The sequence below is a fragment of the Sturnus vulgaris genome, chromosome 7 (genome assembly GCF_052056855.1).
Source record: "Sturnus vulgaris isolate bStuVul1 chromosome 7, bStuVul1.hap1, whole genome shotgun sequence".
In the NCBI taxonomy this organism is placed as follows: Eukaryota; Metazoa; Chordata; class Aves; order Passeriformes; family Sturnidae; genus Sturnus; species Sturnus vulgaris.
The window spans coordinates 18,074,835-18,099,546 of NC_142249.1; the positions used below are offsets into that span (position 1 = coordinate 18,074,835).

Genomic DNA, 24,712 nt, shown 5'->3' on the forward strand with positions numbered 1-24,712 from the left:
CTCCACTTCTGCAGTGGAACTGACCTTGTTATCCACTGTGGCAATGACAGACATAAAAATAAAAATAGGCGAACTGGCATACAGATGCTGACTACACTGCCACACTTATGCTGTTATATGTACTTCTGGAAATTGGATAACCTGTATGGGGCATTATTTTCAGGTTGTTAACAACATTTTATGGCATTTTGACTCCTGAAGCATGGTAAATTCGAGTACTGTCAAGAATTAAATTCACACCATAATTCCTGACTATTTCATAAAAAGAAATTTCTTTTTAACATCTAAAGTAACAAAATTATGACTGTGGGCAGTCAAAGATTTTAATTTAAATAGTATTTATTGATCTGCCTGTGGTCCAGGATGTGAATCCAGCTATATATAACATACAAAAACCATCTGCTTCTTTCTGCTAAAGTTTACAAACGCTGTCTCTGCTTCTTTGTTGCAATAGCTTAGATCTTCGATAAGGACCAAGTGAACTCAGAGGTACACTCTTGATTGAATGATCTTGACTTTCTTACGTAGTCTTATATGCATAACATTTTGTTAATCAAGCTCTGGGCAGATGCTTTTATTCAGCAAAGGGTTTCAGGATGCTGGTGTGTGCAGCTTCTGGGATGATTAGAGGATTATCTTTCAGGAAGGCATTGCTGGACCATTCTGCTTTATAGTTCATCACCATTATCTCTCATTAAGAGTCTAGCCTGCACAGAAAACAAGGAAGGTTTTCTCATCCTCATTATTTTCCAAACCACTAATTCTCTGACAAGAATATTTGTAAATCCAAGTTGTTCATTATAAGGGCTAGATGAAAATGTGACCTAAAACTATTGCTCTATAAAACAAATTACAGATTCTGACATAATGGTCATCCTTTCCATAAAATGAAAAAACACTATCGTGTACTTATAGCTTAGAAAGTACCTTTTAGGTCACAGGTATTTATGTACATAAATGTAGAAGCTACACTTTAATTGAAATGTAATCTGATATCTCTCTGTCACTTCTTCAATCCTAAGAAGTTTAGAGACCACTAAATTATACAACTCTGTTATTAGATGCAGTAAAATGGGGGCAATCATTTGGCAAGCCTCACTGAGAAAGTAATACCAATCTTTTGGAAACTGTGCATCTTATCTGAGAAGAGATCAATTAGAGGCTAAAAATCTCCTTGGGCTATATTCCTTTTTTTTTTTTTAATAAGTGATGTAATTTGAATGTGCTGCTTGCAGACTATCAAAAGGCTAAATAAGCCATACCTAAATTTTCACGTTGCTATTCTGGTTAATATTTATATTGACAAGTATCTGGCAGGAAGAGACATGAAATGCTTCACTCTACATAATATAGCACCCTGGTAGTGTGTGCTCGTAAAAGCAAAACTGGACATTATGCAAACAGACTCAAAATGAGTAATTCACACCTCCTCCCCGAAGCACTTACAGTAAATACAGTAAATCAGGAGGCTGTCTGGGTCTACATGTCACAACACAAATGTCCAGACCGAGACTGAAGAGGCTGATCTGCACCCTCTAGTGACCCAAACTAGTTGAAACATTAGCAGCTACAGATTACTAAATGACTTGGAACATTTCTCCCCTCATCAAGACCGTTATCATTCTGGTTTAGGGCAAATAATAAAATATTTCAATAAAACTGGGAACACTGGACTGCAGCAGGATATGTAGAAACCCTCAGGGACCCTAGGTATCAAATTCTTGCAGGTGCCAGCCCAGCTGTGAGCAGCTGTACCAGGTGCAAAATAGGTCCATAACGTCCATGCTCCCAACCACCCATCCCCAAAATCCTGGATCACGCACCAGGGGGGTCTGTGAGCTCCAGGCAATCCCTGCAAGGGAGGGTTGTGCTGCTCCCAGCTTCCTGCAGCCCTGCAGCAGGATTGTTGTACGGATTAGCCCGGGGCAGCCTTGAGTGCATGTTCCAAAAATAAAGGCAGTTATAGTAATCTGCTGTGGCAAGCGTGCGTGTGTATGATACGCATTTACTGCGAGCCTAGTGATTTAATAGGATTAAATTCTGATCAGCAGAGAGAAGATTGATCATAGTAATGAGAAGATGGGTAGAGCATGTTTGGCTCAGTGGCAAACTGGTTTGAGGAAGAAAGTGATACAGTTCCATGTGCATTATGAAGGAATCATATTGGACCTTATGCTTATTCACTATATTAAGTGAGCAATACTGTAGGAAAATTAGATAGGCTTGCATTCTCCTTTTTAGGTAAGCATCTAATGCTTTGCTGTGATACTTTATTTGCTTTTCCATTCTAGTCATGAAATGAAGCGTTCAAAATAATATGGTCAAAAAAGTAGATTTACAAACACAGAATTCCCAGCCCAGTAGTAAATGTAGTACCATATAATGCAGTGTTGGGTGAAGATTATCCAAAGCGTTTTTCATGGCTGGATTCAAAGTGTATGTTTGCAGTAGCAGTGAACCTGACAGGGAAATCATCTGAGAAAGAATAGACTCCCAGTGTTGCCAAACTCCAAAGTAACTCTCCAAAGGGGACAGCTCACAGCATACAGATGAAGTAAAGGAAACTACAGGGGGTTAGACTCTGGTAAAGTACAGTATAGGTGGTCTTTACTTAGAGATAAAGCAGGCAGAGAAAGTTCAAGCAGTGGGCTCCAGGGAACTACCAGGGAGAATAATTAAAAATTTGGAGGAATGCTAATGTGCTGAACTAAGAAAAAGAGAAAATGTAAAGATTAGTGGGAAAAAAAAAGTAGGTCAAGGGAGAAGAAAAGGCAGTGAAACCTGACGACTGCAAATGTGCTTTCCTGCCCTCCTGGCATCCTCAAAATTGATAAGGAGAGATTGGCAGAAAGCAAGTAGTGCATCCAGCATATTGAAGTGCAACTGGCAGACACTTAATGAAAAACAGTAATTGGAAAATGTTCTCTTCAAAACTGCTTTTGCCAGAGGTGTTTTGTGGGGTTTCTTTCCTGTTCTGTATTTCTAGAACTTACTTGTTGGCAGGGTGGTTGCTGTTGGTTTGGTGGGGGTTTTTTTTTGGAAACAAGTTTTGTTTTAATGTGGTCATTCTGTCACCCTTGCATTGCTGCATTTCAGATTTGGTTTGCTGCTTTGGAAGTATAATAGAACTTTAGTTAAACCCTGAGATTTATCAGACACTGAATGTGCAATTTTTTAACTTGGGAAAAATCTCATCAAGAAATCAATACATGAGTTCAGGAAATGTAAAAAACCACTTAACAAAAGGAAAATTAAGATGTTTTTCAAAAGTTGCAAACATCTTTTTTATGCCATTGTATTTTATTTTTTACCATGTGTAGTAATAAGTCTCTACAAAGGATCCAAGGGTCCATTTTTTTTTTTAGTTCACATCCCAAAGCAGAAGCAGTAAATAACAACTTCCCTAATGTTCATTATCTGATTAAAGAAATTGAGGCATGTAACAGTGCAGAGGTTAAAAGACAGGGAGGATTAAAGGATGAGTGTAGCTAATTAAGGAAACAGCCCTGCAAGCAATTACATACATGGTTAACTTTAAGCACTTCAGCATTGATAGGAATACTCACATGTTTAGGTTAAGCACATGTGCTTGTGAACTGGAGCTTGAAGACCACATCCTGGGAGATGTTGAGGACGTGTTAAACATTGAAGGCAACAGGATTGCCCTATTCCAGCAGGAGCTGTGGATATTGTGCACTTTCCCAGTACCAGGCTTCAGGACAGGGTAGCAGAGGCTAATTGGGAAGAGGTTGCTCACAGAGGTTTAATGTTAAGTCCTCTTTGGTCAATGCTGGAGAGCATTTCTTTTCAGAAACATTTTGTGAATCAAAGCTTCATTGATAAGCATTTATTTTTAATAAGCTCCCCAAGACTGATACTAAAATTAAGAATATTTTCTATGCTATCATTCATCAATCTAGGGTAAAAAAAACAAGGGATCCATTCCACTGGGGTGGTTTGATACAAAGTATGGTGCCTGCAAGAAGTGGGTTGTGTCAAGGCGGAGTTTTACTTCTCAAGCTCCATTTTAAGCAGCAGCATAAAGTGAGCTACCTTGTTCACTCACCTGGGCTCTTGTCAAGGTCACAGTACAGCCCAATAGAGCCAAAACCTCATGCCCAAAGGATACATAGCAAGCGAGTCTACATTCGATCCATTATTCCCTAGATTAAAGTCAGTTCTCCTTGTCTCTCCCGCAGTGATCTTTTTTTTATTATTATTTGGTAAAGGCACAGGATCATTGATCCAATAGGATTTTTTCAGTTTGCCAGTTTAAATTTTAGAAGCACAAATATCTGTAACTTAGGCAAAGGAATCAAATGTAATTTGGTCACATCTTCTGATGGTCCTAACTGCACATGCTAGCTGGGAAAATATTTCTTGTATCGTGTTTAGTTTGCTCTTTCCAAGAAGAAATGTTGTGGGTATCGTTTCTTGCATTTGTTTGATTTGTTTTTTCTTCTCCTGGTGTGCCAAAAGGAAAGGGCTTGTTTGGCATCACACTCTCTGTCGTTTATGGTCTTTCTGTATCATTTCCAGAGAAAGAAATAGTTGTTGACACTGATTTGGAAATTAGGATTAAACTGTCAACATCATAACTGCCAACCAGTTGAGCAGAGAGTAAAATGATGAAAAGTGAGAAGACAGCCTTATCTTAGAGTATATCTCAGTGTCCTATAGTTTCCTCAGTTGGAATCCATTAAAATGTCTGCTTTGTATTTATTTATTTGTTTTTCAGTTCAGAGGAGACCTTTTTTAAACTAGGCACTATAAAAACTTCAGTACTGGTGTTTTGTCAGCTGCTGTCCTCACCGGTGAGACTCCATTAGTAGTGGCAATTGTGCAAATTCAAAGGCAGGGAGGGGAAGTCATGGAGGAGAGGAAGAAATGATTGATTGGGCTATCAGAGAAATTGTCCTTTGACATGAAACTCTTCATTATTGTTGATTTGACTGTCTGAGGTAGTCTTTGAAGAGAGATTCAGAGGGATGGGACTTATAGGGATGGTCCCTTCTCTTTTCCTGGTTGCTGTTCCACTTTGAGGTGCAAATTCTGGAGCAAACAAACTGGGAGATTTTACATGCCAGCAGGAATATATGACTGCTTGGCCTTAAATTCCTACTCATTACAGAGATCTGTCACTTCACAGAAACATCATTCTCCTCACTATTAGCAAGTTTTCCATACCCTGCAGGAGTAAATAGCTTTGCCCTAAGAACTCCTCCCAGAAGAAGGTGGGATTGTCTTGCCTTCCTCCTCAGCTCTCACATTAGCCAGATAATGCTGGCAATTATTTCTCTTCTGCCTTTTTTTTGAGGGAGTGTCCATTTGCAAGTCAGATTCTCGCCATTGTATTCTGCTGCCCCACTTTTATGCTCCCATGTACATTTTGAAAATAAATAGGTTTTCTTAAAAGGTAAAAATCACATTTAACATTTTCAGTAGTACCTTTTATGCACTGGTAAGTCTTTCACTGCTAATGTGGATGTCCTGTTAGTATGAGGAGGGCCAGGTGACATCCCTCTTTTCTGCAGCCATTTTGTTACGGTTCTTCTGCAGCTGCTAACATGGGACCAGTGTACAGTTTCTGGCAATTTTTAGTTACATTTGAATGTGTACTGCCACAGCTCTAGTGCCCCTGCAAACAGGAGAGGATTGTTTCCATAGCCTGTGCAGAGGGCTGGAGCTCACCTGTCCCGCTGTGTGTCAGTACCTGCACAGCTTTCCCCCAGCACTCACCTGTACACGTGTCCCAAAAGGCTCCTCCTGGCACGTGAGCTGTGCCCAGGGCTCGGCAGGAATATCTCACAGCTGGTTTCTGGGTACCTGAGAGGCCATTGCTGCCTCCTTCACGTTATGGTTCCCTTCATTTCGACCCCTCGGAGCTGGTGAGCATCTGCATGGTGATGGATGTCAGGCTCACCTGGCCAGGTCTCTGCCAGAACAGCCTGCCAGCAGTGCTGGGGCCTGTGAAGCAGAAAGGAAAATTTGGCCTTTGCTCTGCCCTGGAGTTACCTCTCAGAATTTCCAATGACAGTATCTTCTAAAGGCCCTAATTCTTCTTAAACCTTGTGTAATTCAACATCAAAGATCATATCCAGCTGTGCTCACTATAGCTTTTTTCTCTCTTCAGATCCAAATCTGTCGCTAACTGCATTTTCAACTTTTTCAAGTTCCTATGTCTTTTGAAGTGTCACTATGCCTATGTTCCCCACAGCCTATTCCCCAACCTGCTTTGCACTGTTATCAAGGACTGAGTAATCCTTTGTCCCAAATCCTCAAAGGAATATTTCAGTTCTTTCTTTATCCGTTTCTGAGACAACTCTGTCCCTTGGCCTGTGCACTTCTTAATTTACTCTTAACATTCAATGCATTTTTCTATGGGCACTTAAAATTCACTCTTAACTTTCCTCATTTCAATCAACATTCACACAGGGACACTTACATGTGTCTTGAATTGTCATTTTATTAAAACCCTTTGCTCCTTTACCATTTCAATTACCATTCTGTATAATATCATTTGCATTTGCATGGTACCTTCACCCATAAAAGACAAAAGTTTTTATTCTCCCTTAACAGATGAGTAAAAGGGACTCAGAGAGATTAGAAAGATGTCTTTTCCACTCAGTACAACTACATGGTCTCCAATTCAAGAGCTTAATTACATTTGAGGAAAATACTGTAAGTACAATGGATTGACATGTAAATCAAAGTGATATAAATTACAGATCTGAATCATGGAATCTTGATTTGAATAACTGCTTTTAATCTTGGTTTGCATTTGCACTTTCCCTTGTTATTCTAAAAATGTTTACCCTTAATGGAGTGTATAACCATTCAGAATTACAACTGCACATAGCCTTTACTCCAGGTGGAGATTTCTTACTACATACTGTTCATACATGTTTATTTAAGCAGAAAATATAACATAAATTTATTCAAATTCTTTTGTAGAAACCTCAAATTACATTAATTCACTATGTCTTCAATTTTAGTGGACAAGCTATTTTCAAATTTGAATCAAGCTGAATGTACAATTACAGCACACAAAATATACGAGGTGAGATTTGGAAAAGGTGCTGTTATAGTAACCCCTTTTTTCCTTAAGTATCAACAGCACCATTTATTAAAATATATATTAGCATTACATTTGCATTGACTGCATTTAGTGAATGGGAAGCTTGTTTCTTGTCACTCTAAGCAATGTATTAGGACTCCAAATCTGCAGTAGAGGTGTAATGAGATTTTCAAAACTGCACTGACAATCAAGTTCCTGCTTCCAAAGGAATCAGTGGATACAAGGTGACCTCTAGGTAGTCTTGAAACTCCCCAGAGGCATCTGTTTGCAAATGTTCTCAAAAATCTGTGCTGGGGACCTTCAGTTTTCTGAAATTAGTTGAGTTCATCCTCACTTTCTGTGTCTATTCATGGATTTTGAAATAACAAAATAGGCTGTTCTTTTCAACTCGAAATTGATCTCATTACTGTGTGTGATCTATTTGGAAAAGAAGCACATGTTCTCTCTGCTCCTGCAGAACTACAGCACAAAGTCATTTGGCCAAAAGCTTTTCTGCAGTCCTGAAAATACTTACACCTACAAAAGTAAACAGAACCTATCATCCGTGCTGTTACAAAGATAAATATAGAAGATATTAGTAGCACATTATGTATGTTGTTATAAAATGGTTGAGATAAAGTAAATATAAAATAATGTTTTGGTGATACTGCATATAATTTGAAAAGCAGCATTCTTCAACTCATTTTTGAGCTTAATTAAACAGGATTTTGTTTAGCAGTAAATTATATGAAGTCCAAGTCTTAACACTTGCTTGGTGGACACATAATTTCACATTAAATTTTAAATAGTTTAAAATTTTTATATATATATATAGCATGACTTCAGTGAAGAAATATTATTTTCATTTGTTCTTCCCTTGAGTTAGCAGTGGACTTGAGGAAACTTTTCAGATTTTCTCAGCCCTAAACCCTGGTTTCAGTTCATGGTCATCAAAACCCTCTTGAAGTCCCTGAGAGCTGCAGCCTTGCTGTGTGACTCCTCATCCCTCTTCCTGTGCAAGGGGTTCTGCAATTGCTTATCCTCAAAGTGGCTTTTATTAGAAAATGATTCACAAGTTTTCCAGAGTATTAAATCTTTCCCCAAATAAACAAGGAGAAGAAACTATCAGAAAAAAAAATCTATGCAATCTGCCTGCACAAAGCGTGTCCCAAGAGATGTGAGAGGAGACAGAAATGGCAAAGGGATGCCTGAGGGAGATGGGATGGGTCAGCCTGGGCACAGGGGGCTGATGGGCCTGTGGCATTAGGGAATCAGACCCCTCCAGGCTTCTGTGGCTGCCCATCTGGGGGCCTCTGCTGCAAAATTGGTGTGTGCCTGGGACAGGCAGTGCCCTAAGGGAGCCATCCCTGGGACAATGAGTGCCCTAAGGGAGCCATCCCTGGGACAATGAGTGCCCTAAGGGAGCCATCCCTGGGACAGGCAGTGCCCTAAGGGAGCCGTCCCTGGGACAATCCGTGCCCTAAGGGAGCCGTCCCTGGGACAATCCGTGCCCTGACAGGACACCTCTGGGACAATCAGCAAAGCGGGTGCAGCTGCCCCTGAAGCCCCTCCAAAGGCAGGGAGCGCTCCCCCAACAGCCGTGTGCCAGGAGCTCCACCTGACCCGCCCTAGAGCAGACACCACAAAACATCCCCCGCAAAGGGACATTTTTTACAATGTGACAATTGTCATGCTGTGTACAAAGAAAAGTGCGTTTCAGTTTGACATACTGGGAATTGCTATTTCATTTCTAACTAGTGATTTTAAATAATCTTGATTTTATTCTAAAGAATGACATTTTAAGAGCCTTAAGAAAGAAATGTTTCAAATTTTAATCAAAGGAAGTGTTTCATTATGGTTTGTTTGTGGGTTTTTTTCTTTCTTCCTGCTTTCCTTTTCTTTGCAGCTTGATGCAAATTCGAGTTCTCTTTAGTTTTGTTTCAGGTTAATCCCATACAATTTTCATTTTGACAGATCTTTAGGCAAATCACAGTATCTGTTATTTATACAGCTCTGTCTGTTAAAGCAGTGATATGCACTGCTCACCACTTTAAGGACAAATTGAGGCCCTAATCCTGTAAAGACCTACCTATTTTTATGGGCAGAACTGCTTACTGAGCATAAAGTTAATCACATTAAGCTTGTAAAGCACTAGAGATCCTGGAATGGAAAACATTAGAGATGTGCAAAGTAGTATTTTGACTTTCAAACACTTCTCCCTTTCTCTGCCTTCTACTGCAGAATGATGGGGGACTCATTCAAATGGACTAAAAAAATAGAATCCCAGTTTTGCATATTTTCATTCGTTTTTTGCAAAGAATATATTCTTTATACTAGTTGTATGTCAGTTTAAAACAATGTCTGTCTGCTCAGTTCAGCTTCAAATATTTTATTTTGATCATTAAAGATACCCTATGAGCAGAGTAAGAGCTATGCAGACATGTAGGAAATTATTACTCACCTTAGTTCAGAAGGTGCTCTCAGTAAATCTTTTTACAGCTGGGATAATGCCTATAATGCTGGGGTAATTTGTTCTCCTTTCTCTCCTCCCTGTTCTCTGCAGAACTCAGATCCTAGAGCTACTGACAAACCAAATGACATTGCACTCTTTGCTGAACCTTCTTGCCCTTTCTCCCACCCAGAGAGCCTGGGAGCCTGCCCACTCAGTGTCACAGGTAACACTTGTCACTGTCCTTTTTTTGGTACGTGGGGGAAAACAATCCTCCATCAGTCTGAGAATGCTGTACATTCAAACAAGTGAGACACAATAAGGAATAGGCTTCATCTCAGCTTTTTGCCTCAACCAGAGTTTGAAATGGACTTTTCTCAAAATTCTCACAATATATTCTAAAAGAGTACAGGAGATGTTGATTTTGGCATCCCCTGGGCCATACTCCTCCTAATTGCTTTCTTTTGCTCTAATTTTCATCCTCTTTGCTGTAATTTGGCTGCACTTTCTCATCACTCAAGCAGAGACAGCCTCTGAGACCTGCACACACGGTACCTGATAGATAGAGGTTGGAAACAAAGGGTATCGTTCCCATGCTGGGCAAGACAGAAATAAAAATTAAGAGATAAAGTTTTGCTAGGGCTGGGAAGTGTGAGAACCACTGAAAGCTGTAAGACATGCGGGTGTAAATGCAGGCATTCACACCGTGAAAACGGCTGGACTTTGGCATGGGTGGTGTCAGGCAGGCTCTGCAGTGCCAGGGTGTCCCTTGGGCATGGCTGGCATTGCAGGAAGCTGTAACAAACCTCAGGACAAAATGCAGATTTTATCCTTGGGGTAGGAGTCCAGGTTTAACCATACACAGAGCTGCTGATCATTGTTTATCACCCCAGGGTTCAAAGGGTACCCAGGGCTCTGGCAGTGCAGGTCCCCACGTGCATGTGGCTCTCGGGGCTGGCCTTTAGTGCCTCTGCAGCTCTGCCAGAGCAGCCGGGCTGCCAGGGGCCCCAGAACACGCCCATGCCACACTGACAGACGGAAATTTTTGGCTGGTGGAGCTGCACCACATTCCTGACTGACATAAGTGAAGACGGCTTTTTTCTGCTGAGCACACAGAAGAGGTCTGCCAGTGTAGCTGAGAGAACTAGAGTTGTGGTCTAATTTTTAAATTAAAAAAATAATTATCTATCATGATTGTTCCAAAAATCTTGAAAATATGAGACTAAAAGGCCCTATAATTATAAAAAAAATTAAATCAAGTATTATAATTTAAAAGTCTCATCATTTGCAGTAATGGAGAAGCACAGGTCATGATTTATTTTACTTTTTTCTTGCACTTTGATTCACGAGAGCCCTTCCCTTCCCTTGTGCCCTGAAACCATTTCAGCCAGTGGAGTCATGTGTTGACATAAGTCTCCATTACTTGGGCAAAGTCAGGGTGTAAACAGCACGTAACATTTGCTTAAGGGTTCAAACGTCTTTTTTTTAAATCTTCATGATACTTTTCAGCAAATATGCGAGTATTGGTACCTCATTTCTAAAGTACCCTAAGATTCATCAAGCAACAAAGATTTTTTTTCACTTTTAACTTGAATTTTCATTAAAATTTATATAGAAAATAGTTAGCATGTCATTGGTTGGAAAACATGGGAAAAAAATCCTCCATGTAAATCCTCATAACATATCATTAGTGACAACCCTAATAAAAGTTATCTCATATCTCAAGTCTTACACCCATGCAGTTCCTACTGCTTTTCCTAGGGTTAGGGTTATGCCTAGGCTTAGGATTCAGAGATACAGCAGGCCCCCAGCTCCAGGCACACTGCAGATGCAAAAGCCATGCCAAGGGGAGCATAAGGCTGCCAAAACATGGCTCCCCCACTCCTTTCTTCTTGAGACCAGCCACAGCTCATGCCTGATTTAATCCGTCCACCTAGGGTTTATGCCTAGGGTTAGGCTTACCCCTAGGCATAACCTAGGGTTAGGGTTCAGAAAACTACAAAGCCCGCAGGTCCAGGCATACCACAGCTGCAAAGTCATGCCAAGGGGAAAACAAGACTCCTACAACTTGGTTCATTTCACACCTTTTAACTTGGAACCAGTCTCACTCCCAAGCGGATTCTAAAGCTTAGCCAAGGGTTAGGGTTACACCTAAGGTTAGGGCTCAGAAAACCACAAAGCCCACACACACTGTAGCTGCAAAAGCCATGCCAAGGGGAGCACTGGACTGCCACAACATGGCTCCCACCACACCTTTCTTCTTGAGACCAGCCCCAGCCCATGGCTGCTTTTACTCCTGTGCCTAGGGTTAGGGTAACACCTAGGGTTAGGGGTCAGAAAACCACAAAGCTCAAAGCTCCAGGCACGCTACAGCTACACAAGTCATGCCAAGGAAAACACGAGACTGCCACAACATGGCACATTTCACACTTTTTAACATGGAACTAGTCCTACTGGATTTTTAAGATGTAAATACAAAGAAGAAATCTAGACATTCAGGTCAGGCTTCCATATGAGTAAATATATTCTTTAATTTATTAATGAAATTCAGAATCTTGTTAAATTGTTTATTAAAAAGAGCTTCAGTATCTTTTATGTCTGTAGCTGAATGTATTTTAAAGAGTTAGAAAGTCAATACATGAAGGATTAAAACCGTGTGATTCGCTAGTCTCTCACAGCAGGGTGGCCAAGTCTGCTCCCATTAAAGCTGTCATTGCCATGGTACCTAAAATACCAACATCCACAGACTGAGTGAAATGTGCACATGAGGGTTTTTAACGTTATCAACCAATGAATATAAAAGTAACAATTAATAATCTCGCACATCAGTGTTCTGCTGCAAACGCCCATCTTCTAATTTTGTGCACATTTCGAACTTACTGTTTTAGGATTTGGAGGAATTTTCATGTCAGGCTTGCCACTGATGCAAATACAAGGCACCTTTAAACAAATTATCATTGTAATTGTGTTGTGTGCCCACTTCTCTCGAATCCCAAAGTTTTTCCACACGGTTTGAACAACACACTCTGTTGCTGATAAGGCACTCAAGGTGACTATAGGTTAGAATACATGAAACGTTTTAAATGCCAGCATTGTTTCCTTAGAATAGCAACCTTTCTGGTTGAAATTTTGCTAGGTTGATTTTCTTTTCTTCTTTTGCATATTGTGTTTTGACGATAAGCATTTCAATCATTTTACATCAGAACGATTGAAATGTCTTTTTTTTTTAGAATAGATGATACGAAATTTAAACAATTACAGCATTGAAGTGTAATTATACATAATCGCACTGCAGCATCTCAAGGTCTCCCATATAGCTTCTTAACTTTGTCTTACATCTTTCATAAAGAAACCGTGCAGTTGGAAGACACTTTACAAGGAAGGCATTGACATGACAGTGATTCCTTTATGGTACTTTATTTTATGTAAGGATGTCTGTAAGGGGGGTGTCAGGTGAATACAGAGTTATTTAATAGCTTTTATCTGTTTATTCTAGTTGGTAAATATATGTGAGTGTGCATGATTCTACATATCTATGTAACACATGGTGAATTTTAATACTTAGGTATCTATTCAAATTACGACACCTTAGGGGAGTGGAGTATAGAAAATTTTGGCATTTAACCATATTAGGTTAAGCTTCAAGCAAGTAAGAAGAAAATTGTTGTTAGCAAGTGTGTTGTAGCACAAGTGACCAAAACAATTAACACTGAAGTTAAATGGTGTGCTAGGACCATAGACATACCAGGGGAAATATCTATAGCCAAACTTTTAAACAGAAGAACCACTATTTTCCCAATTTTTCACAGGCCACTGTGCCTCCATATCATCAATCTTTATAAGCACATAAGAGCAGTAAATTAATGAACACGTAATGTATTTAAGCAATTCACACATAAATTTATGAGCATGCTGAAGTTTGTGTTTTTGTACTTAGAGCGTCATCTAGTGGGAAGTTGGGATTATGGAACATCCCTTCCCTGTTTCTTCAGCTCCAAGTAGACTGATTTATAAAAAGGAAAATAATACTGCAGAGATAGCTGTGAAGTGACAAAGCTCTCTTCATAATTAAAGTTTACATTGTTATAAATAATAAAAGTCAAACTAGAGTATTGGAGTAAAATTAAATTCTTATAGACCTCTGAAAAATTACTATCAGATATCAATATATCAGATACAGGCAAACTTGCATATGTCATAACAAATCTTTACATATACAATTTTAAAGTATTTTATTAATATTGTAATAGCCATAAAGTGGAAGAACTGTTGCACCGCAAATTAAAATCAAAGCTTTATTCTTGAAATAATAACTCAAAAGTTAGTATGTAACAAATCTATTTTAAATATTTACAGCTAGAACATAGTTTTGCATGAGGAAACCTTCAGAAAAAATAATTTAGTGAGCATTTCCTATAAAATCATGCCTGGACACTATTTCTTCTCTGGCAAAGGGACTCAGGCAGTCAGCTTCTCCAAAGTCAGCTTTGCTTTAAACCTTAAAATAAATAACTTCTTTGAAGGAGTAACATTCAGTTTAACCAGTTACAATATAGCAGAACTACAGAAATTCAGCAGCCAGTCCAGATTTCTGCTGTTTTCAGCTGTGATGCTACTTCAGACGTCTTTAAGCATAGTTCATGATATCATTAATTTATGAGATACAATACTGAATTGCTGAGTCTAAACAAAAATCTCTGTGGGGTGCTACTTTATTATTTTTTTTCATTCAAAGAAAATTTGAAGCCACCTGGACCACTGACTAAACTTTAAAGGGATTAAAATACCTGCCGGAAAATCTGGAATGAATCGAGGTCTTGGTGGAACGGGTTTTTGTGTTTCTACAAATTTCTTAACTGGTTCTTTGAGAGATAATTATTGAAGTGCTATAAAAAAGGCAATCCTAGAGGAAGTTTTGACCGGATAGAAATGGATTGGAGTTTGTGTGTGTGAGATACCTGACCTGAAAACATGCTTTTTCAAGTTTACAGGTTGCTTGCAGATCCAAGTTCTGTGCAAACATCTTTTTTCTTTACCGGAGACCTCAAGACTTTTTAAGACTGGGGATGGACTTTTTAGTAGCAGGGTCTGTAGCAATAGACGAGGGGTAATGATTTTAGACTAAAATAAGTTAGATTTAGACTAGACATAAGGAAGAAATTTTTTATTATTTTGGGACACTGGAACAGGCTGTCCAGGGAGGTGGCAGATACCCCATCCCTGGAAACATTCAAGGCCAGGCTGAACAGGGCTCTAAGCAACTTGATCTACTTGAAGATGTCCTTGCTTGCAGAGGTTGGACTACAGGACCTGTAAAGGTCCCTTCCAAACCAAACCATTCTATGACTGTGATTCTGTGATTTGTCACCATGTTCGTAATGGGGATGGGAGGAGGTTCAGTTGAATTTGAAGCTGGACTGAAAGATCCAGGACTGCCTGTTCAGCTTGGGACTAGAAATCAATGGTTCCTCTCTCTGGAGGACCATCTGAAAGGAAAGTTGTCTTACCGTAATGAAGAAGAAGAGGTATAGAAAGGCATCAGGAAGAGAAACAGAAACACAAAGGAAAAGCCTGATATATAGAAAATGTCATGAAAATTAATAGACAGTAGGAGAGAAAAAGGAGACTGTACAATGGGAGAAAGCAGGGACTTAGAAAAGTTCAAATAAAATACTAGCTTAACCTCAGTAACCCACTCATACTGTAAGGGCAGAGAACCTCATTTAACATTTCTTAGGTTTCAGAATTCATTGTCCGCTGAAAGAATACTTGATAAATTATTTACACAGTTTCAACTGAGATTGGAAAAATCCCGGCTTGTCAGAAGCTAGGTTAAAAAAAGGTTGATGCTGTATAAATAATTTACTTCTTTGGGGAGGAAAAAAACATACAAATGCTGTGTCTAGAATAGAGAAGTGCTAAACCTGCTGAAGCTCAGTAGCCATACAGTGAGTTTAAGCCAGCACTACAAACTGAGAGCTCTCATTTAAAAGCAGGGGCTATGCCAAAGCTATTTTTTCAAAAGAAGGTCAAGATTAAAGACTACAATTCAGTTCTTCTGTACACACGCACTTTTAACATTATGAGAATAGTCCAATTTAAAAAATATATATAAAAGCCTCTTTTGTCAGTGATTTCTTGTGGCAATTAATTTAAGTAGCATGAACTTATCATATCATTGTTGGGTTTTTCTTAATTCATTAGTTCCATTTCTATAAAACAGACACCCTCCAGCTTCACCATAACAATCCACTGTTCTAAACAGATAGATCCTGTTCTAGTCAGAATTGCCTAACATTTCAAGGGAACCACGTCATGGGGTTTGTTTGTTTATGCATGAAGTAATTATTACTTAATTTTTTTATTATAGTATCTTTTAAGAAAAATCACCATGGTAACAGAGGAAAGGAATTTTTACATATATATTCTATTATGGGTTTTATTTCAGTAAGCAGAAGTACAGAATTTGACAGCAATGACCTTCTATTGCAAGATACCAGCACTATGTAATATTCTGAGTAATTTCAGTAATATCAGATGCACAGTGAGCACAGAAGCTGACCCACTGTCAGCTTAGCTTTACTGACTAAGTCACAAGTCAGTAGCTCCCAAAGACACCATTCCATAAGGAGCTTTTTCCCCTGTTCCTCACTGAAGTCTACAGAAACTGAGGAGACTCAGCAGCCCAGGAGAGATAAGGTCCAAAATTCTGTCCTTACTCCTGAGCATTACAATCCCCTTCAGATAAATAAAAATCGGCATATCACTTAATTCTCTGTATGGTCAATACACTCAGTGTATTGAATGATATCAATAAATGGAATTATTGTTCTGGCTGACATGTATCAGGGCCATCTCAGATTTGTAGCTAGCAAAAGAAAATAAATACTATAGATCTGGAAGGTGATTGATGGATTAAAGCTCTGCAGAGTTAGCTAGAACAAAATACCTCAAAACTCCTTTGTGTGTGCCCATATATAAAGCTGGAATTCCACTTGTCTGCCTCCTACACAGGCCTGCCAGCTCACCAGGCTCAGTCAGGATACCTGCCTGTCAAAGCTGCTGTGCAGAGTCTGCCTTGATACTTGTCAGGAGAATTATTATGTGTTCCCTGTTTGAAGGAGATGAATTTAGATTTTCAAAGTATCGCCTGGGAGAGCACACCAGAGCAGCACACCCCATAATTTGGCTGACATGTGGGGGAGGCAGAGTCATGACTTTATTAATTCCTGAGAAACTTAAAAGCATATGGCTCCCAGCATGACAACATCTACTGCAGGCATGGCCATGACCCAGCCGTGTGCACCCTGTAACTAGAAATATAACACTTTCTGAGTCTCTTCAGTGCCCTCTGAATGCTTTTTTACCTAATTCATGTAATTTCCTTCTGTAATACTGATGTGAAGAAGATTCCTTTGTTTTGACCTGTGAGTCTCAGTCACCTTTCAGCTCTGAGAGGCTCTTACATCATCTTATGTCTGGGGCCTTAGCCAAGGAGAGTGGGAAATCCCTGCCCTCCTCAGCCTTTGCTCAGGGACCCCTCTGGATGTTTCATAGACTTTGGGATGGACCAGAGGCAATCATTACTATCCTGATTCTTGTCAGCTCTGAGGTCTGAGGTGTTCAGTAAAGATACATAACTCTCATCACAATAGGATTTGCCTGAAACACTGGCTTTATTTGGCATCCTTTTTTTCCATATAAAATCTTCTTCCCACAAGAGCTTAATGAAGAATTAATGGAAGCTTTCTCTTTTACATTTACAATGGATGTTTTTACACGGCTAGTGCTCAAAGCAGAGGTGCATGTTCCAGGTTGTCTAAAAGTGCTAAAATGACCACCCTCAGGTGTAGTAGCAGAGTATTTATATGCAGATATGACAACAACTTGTAAAGTCTTATGGACTTTGCAGTAGGGAGCAAGAGAGTTTCCTTTTTAGAGCTGTCTTTCAAAATAAAGTACAAAATCTGCTGTCTACGATGGAATTCTCTCATTTTCAAAGACTAAACTCAGCTTAGTAAGTTCAAACTTACTGCAAAATTGAGTTAATATTTTGTATTCCTAAATATTCTTTAAAAAGCAAACTTTAGAAAAATCAAGCATTTCCTTACTATTTATCCCTTTCAAATAAGACTTTATTCTCTGCTTGTCATAGATCAAAGGGTTTATCAAGGTTTTTATGTATTTATTTACTATTTTCCCCAGACTTGTCAATTTGAGTATAACAAATGGATTAAGGTAAACAGCACTAAATAATTATCATAAAACCTGAACAAAAACAAATGGAGAATTAATGTCCTTGTTAAATTTGACATCATCCTTTGCTTCCAGAATTAGCTGCCTATTTATTTTCTTCACATTTATTTACATGTGCTACCAGAGGGAAAAAAATCACTAGTGGGTAAATATGGCACAGGATTTAAAAAGTCTGTTGCAGTGTTATTTTTTTCCTTATAGACCTCTAGTCACTATATAGGAAAATACTGACATGGCAAAAGAAACAAAACTCTTAATCCCCTCTGCCTTTCATTAATGCTAATACAAGCTGGAGAACAGGCTGCCGGGGGAAGGGGTTTCAAGAGTGCAGATCCCTACCCCCAAAACATCCCACTGTACTACTGGGGTTCCTCTGTGAGAACAACTGAGACTCATACAAGATATGTGACACTTTGGGTTAAATTCTCTGTGGAAAAAAAAATGTAATGGTATACATCAAGTGCGACGTGTAATTTTTAAACTGATACAATATATTAGTACATGTTCTTAATTGCTTGATTGTTGGTGTAGGAGGTAAGATAAAGGAAGGAGATGGAAAGGGACTTTGTGGTGTGTGTGTGTGTGTGTGTTTGCAGCCTGTTCCTGCAGGGTGCCTCTCGCAGGGAGGGCGTCAGGAAGCATCATTTTGTCTAAGGTGATGTAGCCACCACTACCCTGGCACAGCGCTGCCTTCCAGGCGTCCCACTGGGCTCTGCTTCAGTGCCAGCGCCCGCAGACTCCAGGGACCGAAATGGAAATACGGACACCACCACCGAGCCAGCCGCCGCTGCGGTCATTGGAGCCGTGATCGCGGGGGCTGGCTCGGGGGAGGAGTATTTAAGCTGCGTGTGGTTTCTATTCCTGCATGGCTGAGTGTCAGTTCCGCGCTCGCCCGGAGCCCGTCCCGGCTGCTCCGCGGGCCGCCCGGCCGGGCACGCCCCGCCTTTGTCCCGCAGCGCCGGGCTCCGCTCCCTCCTCCCCGCAGCTCCATTTGCATCTCAATGCCAGAACGGGGCCGAGGAGCGGGGCTCCAGCTCGCTCACACCACTGCAATAATTGATTTCAGGCCTGACTAAGTCTATTGAGCTCAGCCGGGTTTCCCCAGATTTACACCGAAGTAACCAAGATCAGTTTGTGACCTCTCTGTAAGATGGAACATTATTGCAAAGTATTTGTCCCTTTGAATTCACGAAGAGCCAAGGACACAGTACTGTGTCATATGCTAATGAGACAAGGGAGCAAAAGCAAACGTAGAAGGAAGAAGTAGTTTTGAGTGTAAGTCTTCTATGATTCTGAGGCAAAGTTGAACAGTGTTTAGGTAGAGATGGATCTCACAAACATAGTATATTTAGATCTACGCTTTCATTCTTCTGATTTCAAGATGTTTTTTCCAAAAAGTAAAAAAAAAAAGTTATCCAAATACTCACTTTTCTCTTTCTCTCACTGAACTCTATGCTTTCATGTGAATGTCCTTACCTTATTTCATAGCAATGCTTTGCCTTTTCATTCTAAAAAGTAATTCTTTGAATACTGTATTATAATCTTGACAATTAAGCATAGTGCTTTGGTAATTATTCATTTAGCTATAGTTCCATTTCCCATTAAAAACACAAAACTACCTGAATTCTTTGTCATTTTTGGATAAACCCCAAACTATAGCTCCTACATGAAAGAAAGATGTGGTCCCACCTGCTGACACAGGTTTATCCTTTCTGTGGCAATAGTTACAAAATAGTCCATCCTGTCCAGAATTTTTGCTGTGTTGCATTGCCTTCAACCACAACAGCACAGAAGAGATCCCCGAGTCTTCCTGAGAATGGTGCAGCACATCAACCTGAAACTCCAGGGCTGGCTAGGTTATTACTTGCCTATATAGAAACAGCAGGAAGAATATCAGAAAACCCAAGCCTATTTGTTTTGGAAAGACTGACTGTAGTAGTCCAGTTCAGCACCAATGAGAGTAAGATCCATCACCTTTAGCCTTCCAGCAGGGAAAAGAGGCAAAGTCTTGGATCAGATCACTTCAGTCTCAGCTGTTGAGAGTGCCTGAAACAGGAGATGGGTGGATGAGCCACATGGAATTGTTTGTCTGCTGGCCAACACACAGGCTGCCCTCCTTTTGCAGGTTGTCAGCTTTTCTCATTTCCGTTTCCATCCTACCATTACTCACTTCTGCAACAACTTCTACAGACGCTGGCAAATGACAAACATGGCAAGGAAATACAATGGGAAACATTTACACATTATATATGCATAGCTGCATAATCTAATCACTAAGAAGAAAAGAAATTTCTTGGCAGAATGGAATTAAAGAAAGACACACAAAGTTAAAGCCAGTTATATGTGGTTCTGTCTTTCTGCTACCTTTCACTCACTTTCTCCCTGTATTCATTATTTTATTATTTTACTTTCTCAGAGCAGTAAGGTCAAAACAGTGAGCCCAGCTGCTGGCTACTAGCTGAGACTGAGCCTTTGAGGTGAAGAGTGGGATCTGACATTACTGTATATTTTATTGAAGACTTTATAAGGTAGCAAGTTTTTTTAGCTAGTAAATAAAAAGAGATGATTCATTCTATTCAAGAATGGACATTTTCCACACTCCCAGAGGTTCTTACAAGCTGACTGAAGTATAATTCAGATGGCACTTGAGAAGAATTGACTTCCTAAAACCCTCACCATCCCTGCAGAGGTGCTTTGGTCCAATTTTAAATAGATATCTCATTCCCTGTTTTTGTTCAGCTTTTAGATGCTACTCATTTTAGTGCATCTTCCTTTGCAAATCCCAGAATAAAAAGAAATGTTGCAACTGCACGAGTCAAAGCTGTTTGAAGAGAATGTATTGTAAAATTATCTCTGCGTTCTTTTTATACTATAAAAGTGCTGACAGCACTTTGATGTGGAAAGGATGAGATACAGTAATCTGAGGGGCTGCTATGAAAGGAACGACATGCTTTAAGCTGGAACTCTACAGAGAAACACACAGTAATGACAGCTTCACACAACACCCAATTTAATTCCTTCTTTGCACCACAGTGAATCTCTAAACCACATCCACCTGCTAATGAGCAGGGAGGCTTCTGAGCAGAGGTCACCTTTCTCCCACTTTTGTAGAATTCACTCCACCCCACATAAAACCATCCATTATCACCTTCTTTTCCACAACATTTTGTCTTTGGTGAGTTTGCTGCCACATAGAAATCAAATCAAGAAAGGGAAAAATTAGTGCCTGTTTTTGCAATTGATATTATTTCTAATTTTTAAGTAGGAATTACTTCTATAGATAGGGAAATTAGTTACAAATATTCCTAAAAAAAGAAGACTTCTACCTCTCTGCCCTCTGCCCCAAACCCAAGTAATTGACAAATGCAAAGCTGGAACCCTGGAGTTTCAAACAGGAGAAACATTACATCATGCTTGCAGATCATTGCTGAACCAGCAGTGACTTGCTGTGATCATGTTTTGGTATTGCAAACTCAGGTTGGGAAAGGTTAACTTAAATTGGCGAGAGCAAGAAATTTCAAGAGCAGAATTATTTTCTGTACAGAGAAATGTCATAGTCACTCATACACCTATTCAAGGTTCATATTTGTCAGGCTTAAAGCTAAAAGAGCAAACTTCCAGATTGAAGGCAAACGTTGAATTTTGAATGCTAGAAAATAAATGCCTCAAGTTACTTTTATATTTACGAATGTTAGATAGTGAAATATTTCCTAAAGCTCAGAAATTTATCAGATTATTAACCAGAACAAATAAATCCACCGTTGCAAATAATGCCCTGAAGGCCTAGTGAAAGGCCATGCTGATTAGCTGTACCACAACTTCTCTGTGTTTATATTAAGCAAAAAACACAGGGGACTCATCCCAAAGTGTCTGCAACTATCACAAGGCACCTAAAAACTGTTTTATAATTTTCCCAGGGGATGATTTATTCTCCCAACCCTAAAGTACATATTGTGATGCTAACACACTGGAAAAACTTGGCACATTGTGTCAAAGCTATGAAGATCCAGAAAAAAGGTTATTAAGAGAGCAGATCTTTATCTATATTTATTTGAGAGGTCAGTATAGCCTTTAAAATATTAGTACATGGATGCATTTGACAGATAAATTACAGCACATTTTTATTAGTAGTAATTGGTTCCTAATTAGTTGTAATTTTAATATATGGCGGAGTAATTAAATTTCTAAACTCAGAGAGCTAAAGAATGAACACACTCTGTGACCCAAAAGGAGTTTATAATTTCCATGTAAAAGTATTTAGTGAATATGCAATGAAGCTGTGGGAAGCTGCAGGATCTGGACATCTCCTATGGAGAGATCAAAGCCTCATGGCAAAGAGATAAGCTTCATTTCTTCTTTCTGCTGCTTTCACACAACTGAGAGCACACTTTTATTCTTTGGAACTTGGGAGTACCTAGGAATGCTATGCTGTGTGTGTTTTATAGTACTTCCATTTTCTTATACTCATCTTCATTCAGGCAAATCTGTGCAACAAGAAATAACCATATCTGGCTGGCCACACACCTGATCTGAACATTATCTTGTTACTGCATTCCTGCTCTGGCACAGATCTTATCACAACACGAGGCTCTCACACTTATTAACCAGTCTGAAAAGCTCTGCATATTGTCCAGGTAGAGTTCAAAGTGCTGACTTCCACTCCTGAATCTCTCAGGGACCTAGGACCTGGCTGAAAATGGTCTGTAGAGATACACCTGAGAAAATGAGACCACTCTGCTAAAGATAGATATTAGCAGGCTGTTTGGGGAGATCATGCCTACAATTTAAACTTCTACTTCTGTAGTAGATGAAGTCCTGAGGTGTTTCTGTGACAGGTTACTGAAAGTTATTTCAAGCAATTATTTGGTCATATGCGGGGGGCAGGGGGGGGGGGGGGAGGTTATTTCATTTTTGAGTTTCTACTTTCAGCAAACCCATGCAACATGATGGACAGAAAGACAACAAACTACCCAAAATTCTATTTGTTGTATCTTTCAGGGTCAGAAAAAGTAGTGATGACTCTTGTCACTTAAAAAATGGTAAAAATTTGTATCACTCCAGGTTATCATAAAAATCTGCCTCTCTGAGTTTTAGAGGCAATTCATGATTATTTTTGCATATATTTCATGTACTTTATCAAAATACCTAATAGGCTTGGTGTTTGTGTTTTTATGATTCTGCTGTAACTAAAGCTGTTCCTTGTTTATTCTCTCTTTGTTCTTGTTCATGCTATCTTTCTTCTCTGTTTATCCACGCAAAAACAAACAAACAAACATTGCTTCCTGCTGCCTCCTGGACCACTGCCAGCTGTCCTGATGTCAACTGGCAAAGGACAAAAGCAGCCCTACCATAAAGACCTTTGCTGAAAAGTGATCTCTGCAGCGTCCTCCCTTTCTTCAGAGTGCCAGCAAAGATAGCACAGCTCTACAAACTGGAGAGGAATTAGAGGAATTCAGTCAGTTAAGTTTCTATTATTGAAAAACCAAAGAAAACCAAAATAAATACTATTTCGACCATTCTTCAAGCCAACACCTCTGGTTGCAATGCTGGGCAGATTTTTTTTTTTTTTCAGAGATTAATACACTAATGAATGGCTGACCTAATTTTCTTAAATTGTCCCTTCCTGAAAAAAAAGCTCTTGGGGGCACTGTTTCATTACAAAAAGAAGAGAAAAAATCTGAGGAGGGTAAGAAGCTTCTGTCCTCAGAATTGAATTTCCCATAATGATACACAGTGATACTATTGAGAATGGCACATGTTATAAGTAACTGAAATTATTGGCTTTCACTCTTATGTGTTGACTTTTGCAAATTACTATTAATCACAACAATTTTGACGTAGTACAGTTTGAAATCTTTTGTAATCTTAAACTTTTAGCTGTTTTTGATGTAGTAAAATTTGCCAGCTCCTGTGGCCAGTGCCCTGGCCATGTGTATCTTACCTAGGCATTAGTGTGACAAACATATATTGCAGTTTAGGCTTTCTTTCGAAATACTGAAATAGAGACTATATTAGCTTTTTCAGGATGCTTTTAATTTTTGTTGTTTGTAAGTAACCGACAATAGAGACTTAGATAAGTTTGTGGAAATAGCTTAAAACTGTCTCTATGTTTAGATAACATTGAAAGAACACACAGATAACATTGGAAAAAGATGTGAAAAAACTCCTGCCGTTTACCCTGCAGCTATCAATAATTCCCTGTCTGTTGTTGTGGGGAAAATGCATATACATTGTGAGGAAACGACATACGTGACTCCCAAAAATTTAATCTACATTATTGCACGATGGATAAAGGGTCAGAAAAAGCTAAAAGAATTCCTGGAACATTTGAAAGAACTCATAGGAATGTTTGAATATGTATAAGCCTTAGGGATGTGTATGTAACCCATGTAATGAAAAGTGTATAAAAAATTTGTTTTACGGTGTGCTCCTGGCAGTTTGCCAGGCACCCCAGTGCTGGATACTGAATACTGTCCCTTTTATCATTATTAAACCTTCAGAAATTTTAAAGAGTGAGCCTTGTTTCTCACAGCACATAAGTGACAGAACGACTGTTGATCAATTTTGGTACTATGAAAACTCCTCAATGTCAACATTAATCACGGTATCAAAATAAATCAAGGCAATTCATAACTAGAGCTGAGAAGCAGTGTAACAATATATTAGTGAATTTACAAAAGGATTTCCAGAAGTAGCAGTTCATTAAGGCAATAGGTAGGAAGTGGGGGAAAAAAAATCCATATTGTTGCTAAAAATATAGTGTAAAACATCAAAAGCTATTGGATTAGGTAGGGGGAAAATAATAAAACATTTTAATTCCTAGAGAATCTGTGTCTGAAAGAAGAAATTCTAAAAATAATTAACAAAACATGATTTTCCCAAATAATTGTCGTACAAGCAACTTATCTATGGTCCAATGCTTGAAAAAAAACCACAACAAAATCACAAAC

General features: G+C 39.2%; 1 long non-coding RNA gene across 3 annotated transcripts in view; it reads left to right on the forward strand.

Moving 5' to 3' along the window:
• LOC148223186 (uncharacterized) overlaps positions 1 to 24,272 on the forward strand; it is a 203,882-nt gene extending 179,610 nt beyond the window's left edge. For all 3 annotated transcript variants that reach the window (XR_015804812.1, XR_015804813.1, XR_015804811.1), the window contains 3 exons: positions 6,580 to 6,681; positions 9,621 to 9,732; positions 23,070 to 24,272. This is a non-coding gene — a long non-coding RNA (uncharacterized LOC148223186). The remainder of the gene's footprint in view (positions 1 to 6,579; positions 6,682 to 9,620; positions 9,733 to 23,069) is intronic.
• The last annotated feature ends 440 nt before the right edge of the window (positions 24,273 to 24,712 follow it).